General features: G+C 39.7%; 1 protein-coding gene across 1 annotated transcript in view; it reads left to right on the top strand.

Moving 5' to 3' along the window:
• Positions 1–1,649, top strand: part of lratd2a (LRAT domain containing 2a) — a 2,647-nt gene extending 998 nt beyond the window's left edge. The window contains exon 2 of the mRNA XM_020514993.2: positions 49–1,649. The gene's annotated coding sequence lies outside the window, so the exon portion shown is untranslated. The remainder of the gene's footprint in view (positions 1–48) is intronic.
• The last annotated feature ends 7,162 nt before the right edge of the window (positions 1,650–8,811 follow it).

The following is an 8,811-nucleotide window of genomic DNA, read 5'->3' as shown; positions in this document are numbered from 1 at the left end:
CTGAGAGGGTTAAACCTGGGACTGACCCCACCAACACAGTACTGAGACGGTTAAACCTGGGACTGACCCCACCATCTCAATACTGAGAGGGTTAAACCTGGACTGAGCACACTATCCTACATGCGTTAACATGGGACTGACCAAACCATCCCCTACTGAGAGGCTTAAATCTGGAACTGACCACACCACACTTACAAAGCAAATCAAACCCCAACCTGGAACTGACCACCATCACCCCCAAACTCCAGAGGGTTACACCATGGTCTGATAACATCAACCCCACAGAGGGTTAAACTTTATTCCAGGACTGACCACACAACCCTGCTTCCCACTGAGAGGGTTAAACCCTGGAACTTACCATACAGTCACCGGTAAGAGGTTTAAACCCAGCCTACAGCCACCTCCCAACACCAAACCTGGTTATCCCTCAGGATTGACTACACTATGCCCACTAAGTGGGTTAAAGTGACCCCCTCCACACGCCCAATCTGAGACTGATCACACAACACCCACAGAGCAGGTCAAAAACTACGAATGAGCACAAAACACTGAACCGTTTAAAATCCAGGACTGATTATAACACAGACTGAGCAGATTAAAACTCCACAACACACATTGAGAGGGTAAAACCCTTACAGCCTGGGATTGACACTGAGCAGGTTAACCATCTCTGCCAACATGTACCCCTCCCCACCAAAAACTGGGACACTTATTGATTATCCAGGCTGGAATGAACAGTTTCGCTTCAAGTTTCTTTCCTATTTCCTCTCACCCAGATAAACTGAAAGGAAGCGTTATCAAGTTGGTGGATTGCACAAAAGTAAAAATGTAATCATGCATTGGCCACACTGTGTTAACTTTCCTGCAACATTCCTGAGTTAATATAATCACTGTTTATTGTGATACTGGAGTGTTGGGGTTGTTTTGTACTCTATTGATAATCTGTGACTTCTCTTGTTACTTTTCCGCAAACCACCCCCTCTTTCCCCCCACCCCAACCCTCCCTCTTTTTAAATTGCTTGGGTAGATCAAACCCTTGCTTTAACTGAGAATGAAATAACTTCGCTTCAGAAGGGGAACATTTCTCAGTTGTAACAGTTCCTTCAAAATGAAGGGCAAAGTTTAATAGTAGAAGGGGTTAGTTAGGCTGATCTGAAGAAAGCAAGAAGTCAAGTTAAAGACAGTTGTGGTGATGGACAATGCACACTGGGTTAGAGTGATTCAGTCAGGAGCATTCTGAAGTGCATTATTTGCCAACTAAAACGTACAAATAGCTGGAGAAAATAGCACCTGCTGATTTTAGTTTTTAAGTTCAGCTTCAAGCCCGTATTGGTTTTGGTTGGTTTCCAGTGTTGATGATACATGTTCCCATGACACATTGAAACAGAGTTTGAAGGTATTCATATTTCTTGCACATCTTTATTGAGATTGAATTGAATATTTTTATAATGATATTTTTGAATTTATTGTGCATTAAGTTATGCACTATAGTTGATATTTTTTGCCTGCCTTACTGTTGATGTGTGTGACATGTCAAAGTTTTGCAAGGTTCTAAAGATCAACAGAATGCACCGACTATGTATTGATAGTGTCTAAATAAGCACTTGTGTACATTGTGAAACCATGTAATAAAATGTTGGATTATGTGATTTTCCACGTGACAAGCATTATGCAGTATTCATGCAAACATAGGGAAATTTTCCTCAAAACTCTTATCTCTCTATTCCACTCCTTTGCCTCATTTCCCTCCCACAACCCATTAGGAAAGTTTTACAGTGCATATAATTCTGCTGTAGCACTCTGTCTCTAAATTTATGTAGCTGTTTTCGCAACATCTGGACATTCCGAGGTGTTTAATAGCTGATTTAAATAGTGTGGGGAGGTGAAGGCCTAGTGGTATTATCGCTGGACTGTTAATCCAGAGACCTTGATAATGTTGTGGGGACCTGGGTTCAAATCCCACCATGGCAGAGGGTGGAATTTCAATTCAATAAGTCTTTGGAATTAAGAATCTGATGATGACTGTGAATCTGTTGACAATTGTCAGGAAAAACCCAGCTGGTTCACAGATGTCGTTTAGGGAAGGAAACTGCCATCCTTAACTGGTCTGGATTACATGTGACTCCAGACCCACAGCAATGTGGTTGACTCCAAACTGCCCTCTGGGTAATTACGGACCAGCAGTAAATGCTGCCTAGCCAGTGATACCCTCATCCTGTGAATGAACAAAAAAGTCTTATGTATACTTACATATGAAATAATTACAGTTATTGTTATAATGTAGGACACACAGCAGTCAATTTGTAAACAGCAAGCTCTCACAGATAGCAAAGTGATAACTAGTAAGACTGTTTTCTTTTTTGTGATATTGATTGAGGGATAAATATTGCCCAGCTCACTAGGGAGAATTCTCTGTTCTTCTTTGAAGTAGTGCCACATGATTGTTTTGCATCTACTTGAGAAGGCAGATGGGGCCTTGTTTAAACATTTCATCTGAAAGACACAGCCTCCAAGAGTCAACACCCTGCCCAGGAACTGCCGTGGTTTATAACCTTAGTTTATTTTGTGTTTGAGTCCTGCCTTGGGACTTCAACCATAGTAGTTTTACAGCCTAGAAAGAGGCCATTTGGCACATTATGTTTGCGCCTGCTGAAAAATGAGCCTTCCATGCTCCTACATTTGGTATGTCGTCCTGCAGTTTATTGCATTTGAGGTGCATATCCAGACATCCCATAATTGGAAAAAGGTATCCAGACCACTAACACACTCTAGGTGAATAAAACTTTCTTCATCTCCTCACTAATCTTACTACCATTCACTTTAAATCTATGCATCCTAGTCACTGACCCTCTGCTAATGTAGGTTGGCCCTTCCTAGTCACTCTATCCATGCCTATTGAGCCCCCGACCTTCTAATTAAGAAGCAAGTGAATTTTCTCTTGATTAAAATGCTAAACATCACTTGCTCAGGTCGATAAATAATCAGAAGAACATACCTATTCCGCTTGGGAACCCTGCAGCCCAATGGTATCAATGTGGATTTCACAAGCTTCAAAATCTCCCCTCCCCCTACCGCATCCCAAAACCAGTCCAGCTCGTCCCCGTCTCCCTAACCTGTTCTTCCTCCCACCTATCCCCTCCTCCCACCTCAAGCCGCACCCCCATCTCCTACCGACTAACCTCATCCCGCCCCATTGACCTGTCCGTGCTCCCTGGTCTGACCTATCCCCTCCCTAACTCCCCACCTACACTCACCTTTACTGGCTCCATCCCCGCCTCTTCGACCTGTTTGTTTCCTCTCCACCTATCCTCTCCTCTATCCATCTTCTATCCGCCTCCCACTCTCTCCCTATTTATTTCAGAGCCCCCTTCCCGTCCCCCTTTTCTGATGAAGGGTCTAGGCCCGAAACGTCAGCCTTTCTGCTCCTATGATGCTGCTAGGCCTGCTGTGTTCATCCAGCCCTGCACCTTGTTGTCTAGAAGAACATACCCATTCCTGTAGCAGATCGGGTGAATTTACCAAATAAGTAGCCAAACCACACAGATCTGGAAGATCCCAAGTTTATACTGTAGTTTATGGTGAGTTAGCGGATCTCTGACAGGGAGGTGCCTTTGAATAAATTTTCCAGAATTCCTACTGCTATTCTTAGTAGAATTGAATGGTTACAGCACAGAGGAAGTCATTGGCCCAGTGTGTCCTTGGTGGCTCTTTGCAAGTGCCATATAACAAGTCTCACTCCCCAGTCTTTTCCCCTGGTCCTGCAAATATTACTCATTATGGGCTGGTCCAACTGACTTTTGAAAGCCACTTTTAAAGCTCACAACCAATGCACTCCAGATCGTCACTGCGTAAAACCCCTTTTCCCTTCTTGGTTCTTTTGCTGATCATTTTAGATCAATATGCTCTTGTTCTTGACCATTCCACAAATGGGAACAGTTGCTGTCTGTCTACTGTCTAGATTTCTCATAATTTTAACCATCTCTATCAAATCTACTGTGGACCTTCTGTTTAAGGAGAACATTCTATGTAACTGAAATGCTGGTGTAGCAATTGGGTAAATATACCTATGGCTTAGTAAATTGTTGAAATTTTTTGTTTGGTGTCATGTATAGAGTTAGCCTTGGATAAGGCCATCTAGTCCAACAAGTGTAGCAATCCAGTCAGTTCTGTTTTCTAGCTCAATCTCCCTAGTCGTTCAGGTTTACTTCTCTCAGCTGCTCATCAAATTTCTATTAGGCCCCACCCCTACCGCTCTCATAGGCAGATCATCACCGCTCACTGCTTTTAAAAAAATTCTCAGATCCCCTTCCTGGATTACTCACCAAACTTTAAATCTGTGTCCCATACTTCCTGTACCATCAGCTAATGGGAACAGCTTTACGTTTTCTATTTTATCAAAACCTGTCATAAATTGTAGAACCCCTATAAAATTTGTCTTCCATGTCTTTTCAGGCATTACAACCGTTTGGATAAGGTATCAAAAATCAGGGAGAAAATAAGTTCAAAAGAGAGATTGGAAGAAATATTTTTAATTTCTTTTTCTAAAATAAAGATGTGGCCAGACATAGTGAGAATTTTTTTTCATTTAGAATAGTTCTTGATGGATATATTGATGATTAAAGTGCAGTCAAGAAATTCCATTATGAGCTGAAAAGGGGAAGGCACCTGTAAACAAGTGTGAGGCAGCTGAATGACTGTCTCCATGTAGCTTTTCTATTAGATAATGAAGTCATTTTGTTAGGTATAACTCCACTCCATTTCTGGAGAATCAGACCTGTTTGTATTGAAAAGTATTTATTCTGCAGCCACCTGACTACATTTAAAACAATGGTGTATGTTCAGAACTTTTCAAACAAAAGGAAGACTTGTATTTATTCAGCATTTTTTCACAATCTGAGGAGACAGTATAGTAAATTTAATTGCTTCAGAGACAGTAGGAACTGCAGATGCTGGAGAATCTGAGATAACAAGGTGTTGTCTTGTAGGAAACATGGCATCCAGTTGACACCCAGCAAGCTTCCACAAATAATAATGTGATAATGACCGGCTAATCTGTTTTAGGGAATGTTTCTTAGGGGATAAGAATTGACCAGGATTCCATGGAGAACTGCTCTGCTCTTCATGTAGTGCCACAGGACCTTTTAAATCTACCTCAGAGGGCAAACAGGACCTTGGTTTCATGCCTCATTCAAAAAACAGCACCTCAGACAGTGCAGCAGTCCGTTAATGTGCCACTGATTTGTCAGACTGTGTTGTATTCTTCAGTCTCTGGAGTAGGACTTCATCCTACAATTTTTTGAGTCGTGGTGAGAATACTACTAAGTGAACCATGGCTTATTCCAACCTACAGAGTACTTTTTTTCTGACTGAGCTAGTGATTGTGAAACCAAATATACTGGACTATATGGATGCAGACTGGAGAACAGTGGCTGCTCAAACTGTCATTTTTACCTGCTTCATGCAAGCTGCTTTGTATTTACACTGTTATAGAGCTGCGACTGTAATTGAATGAACAGATCAAAACCATCTACTTTGATGTCTCTCACGGCCTCTGGCACCAAAAGAACCAGTTTGTTTATATTCACAGTCTACCGCTGACTTTGCAGATATTGTCAGTTGCAAATTGCAGATATAAATGGGCTATCATGCTGCAGGGAACTCTCTCAGCTGCAGTCTCCCTTTGTTGTGGATTCAAAGTTGGACATGATCAGCAATGATTTAAGACTTGTGTCTCAAAGTGCCAATGGACACTTCTGATTCAGTCTGGATGAACTTTGTGATTCATAACACCACTCAGTGTGATAAAGAATTCTGCAAACCACACTCTGCCACATCAAAATGAGCACCACTGAGGCAGGAGCAACAGCGACAGTTTCTCAAATTAGCACAGGGATTGTCCAATGTGGTTGCTGAGAGCTAATTATCCACAACAAGTGAGTGAATGGTCAATCAAACCTGCTTGATGTTTGTTTTGTAAGCCTGAAGTAAGTTCTTACCTTCTGAAGGAATGCAAATAAATAGTGTTAAGTCTGGTGCAATATGTTGGGAAACAGAACAGAAGTGGTCTGAGCACATTCTCTCTCTAAAAGAATCCCTTTTACATCATGGTGTTAATTTCAGGGAGTACAATGCATATTCATCCAAAAATGGCTTGAGCATATACCAAGTAAATTATAGGACCACAGGATTTAAGTATTCGACAAACAAGGGCCATTTATTAAATCAGCAATCTGTTCCTTAATATTATTTTCTAATTAACAGGCATTAACACCTTAATAAACATTGTTAAATAATCCTAGGCAACTTTCGGACAGTGTCTTGATCCCAGCTAAAGCTGTTTCAATTAATGAGATTCAACTGACTGGTAAACTTGGTTATTTCCTAAAATACAGATAGATTAAATGTAGGAGGCATAGTGCTTATGGTACTGGATTAGTAATTCAGAAGTCCAGGTCAATCCCTTGGGGACATTGGTTAAATTCCACCACAAAAGCTAGTGAAATTTAAATTCAATTCATAAATCTGGAATTGAAAATTAATCTCGGTAATGGTTACCATGAAATTACTATTAATTGTTGTAAAAACCTATTTAGTTTACTAATGTTCGTTTGGAAATGGCAACTGACCTACTTGTTGCTTCAGATCCACTGCAAAGTGATTGACTGTTAAGGGCCCTCTGAATGTCCCAGCAAGAATCTAGTTTAAGGGCAATTAAAAATGGACAACAAAATGATGGCCTTGTCTGCGACACCCATATCACATGAAAAAATAGGACGGTCTGCTTGAGCATTCAGGATAATAAAGGGCATTGTTCATTTTGCTGTGGTAGGGGAAAGCCAGAAAGAGTCAATGTAAGTTCAGAATTTGAATTAACAACAGGAAAAGAGAAGGTTTACACACAATAGCTTGCGAGAGTGCTATCCTCTACCCCTAAAGGACATATTGAAGAATGAACTTAGATGGATATTTAAATAGGAAGTAAAGGATGTAGAGAATGGGTGCGGAACTTGGATGAAAAAGCTATCATGCCTAACAATATAGTGCATTTGCCTCAATTGTATATGCAGTAATTTCTGTTACTCTATTAATTGCTCCCATACCTGCTCTTGATGGTGGAAATATCTATATTTTCATGATAGTTTTGAATTCTCTTACAGCTCTCTACCCCGGTAGATTCAGCATTTTCTAATGCATTAATATGTTCAAATATAAGGGAAAAGAAATATTTCATGGGTGAATAAGAATACTTTTTTCTGTATAATCTTAACCCCACTTTTTCACATATTCCCTCCTTCAAAGCAAGCAACCTTGAATTCATTAACATCTCTCTAGTACCTCCCTGCTATTATATGACGTGTGATGAAGTTCTGGTTGGAAAATTCTTACTTGTTGCTGTTTAGTGCTTTTAAAATTAAGTTCCCTAGTTGTTGAAATGGTCATTAGTGTTAACTGTTGCCTTGGATCTTTTATCTTTATGTATCAGATTCATAAGTTTGAAAAGTCCTGTTTGATCATTGAAAACGAGAATAAGTGCATCAGTGGTTGATCAGTAGGTATTGCATTTGCTTCTCAATCATGAGGTTCTGAGTTCAAGTGCCAATTAAGAGCTTGAGCACAAAAATCAAGGCTGACACTCCAGCACTGCACCAAGTGTTACACTGTCAGGCTGTCATCTCCTCTATTACAACAATGGCTACACTTCAAAAAGTGTTTCATTGGCTGTAAAGTGCTTTGGGATATCTGGTGATCATGAAATGGTGCTATAAGTCTATCTGTTTATCACCCTTAGCCATTTCTCTCACAAATCCACTTTGGGCAGTATCAAATAGTGATTGCTATCACTATAGTCACTTGTTATATGCATTACCAAATACTCAATTCTGTTGATTTCATTGGAGCTGAATAGCAGTTAGGGTGTATAATGACCAACTGTTGTGATATAACCCATTTTACATTATTGTGCAAGAATTTCTAACCCCTTGAATCCTGTTCACTTCAGTTGGGCTCGCTTAGGTAATAACATCCTTCACTATCCTTTCATAACTTGGTCCTAAACATGATTTTTTTTTGTCTCCGTGCCATATGTTTGAATGGATACAAATGCTATTACTTACCTTGAAGTTATGCTGTTTCGGCAGCATTGAGTAAGAAACACAAATAAATACAAACTGAAGAGACCACAAATTATGAGTGAGGAAAATACAATTAGAGGGTTGAGCAGTGATACAACATTCTTTTGTGTCAATTTTCTGCGGCAGAAATAATGTTTTCCACTCCCAAGTCACCAAGCAGCAAATTTCCCATTTAAACGGTGCCCTTTAGGGAAAGTCCACAGAATCATGATAAAATAGGGAAAATTAGATGGCAAGTCAATATTTTCATATTTCCGTGTCATTCTTTTCTACTCGCATATAGTACATTGTAAAGTGTTTAACACAATTTGGTATGACCTCAGAAAATTATTTGCACCCAAATTATATTTATGTTGAATAATGTATCAAACACAAACCATTGCAAAATTATGCACATTCATATGAAGTAAAACAAGATATGTAGGAGTCATGTTTAGGCCTGCAACCTTTTTGAGCTTTGCCGGGAATGATTGATTTTTAAAACAGATCATTTAATAGATTATCATTAAGTAAAATAAAGGCTTCGTAAATTATAATTAGAATGGACTACATTTTGATGATGTTGTAATAAACGAACGCAAATGTTTAATTCACACACAGTAACAAGATTAATCAGTAGAGGGCAAACATTTGAGGAAATATATGCAACATACATACTCAAGCCTTGTAATAATATTAA

Source organism: Rhincodon typus, chromosome 4 (genome assembly GCF_021869965.1).
Source record: "Rhincodon typus isolate 14 chromosome 4, sRhiTyp1.1, whole genome shotgun sequence".
NCBI lineage: Eukaryota > Metazoa > Chordata > Chondrichthyes > Orectolobiformes > Rhincodontidae > Rhincodon > Rhincodon typus.
This window is presented reverse-complemented; position numbering and strand designations above follow the sequence as displayed.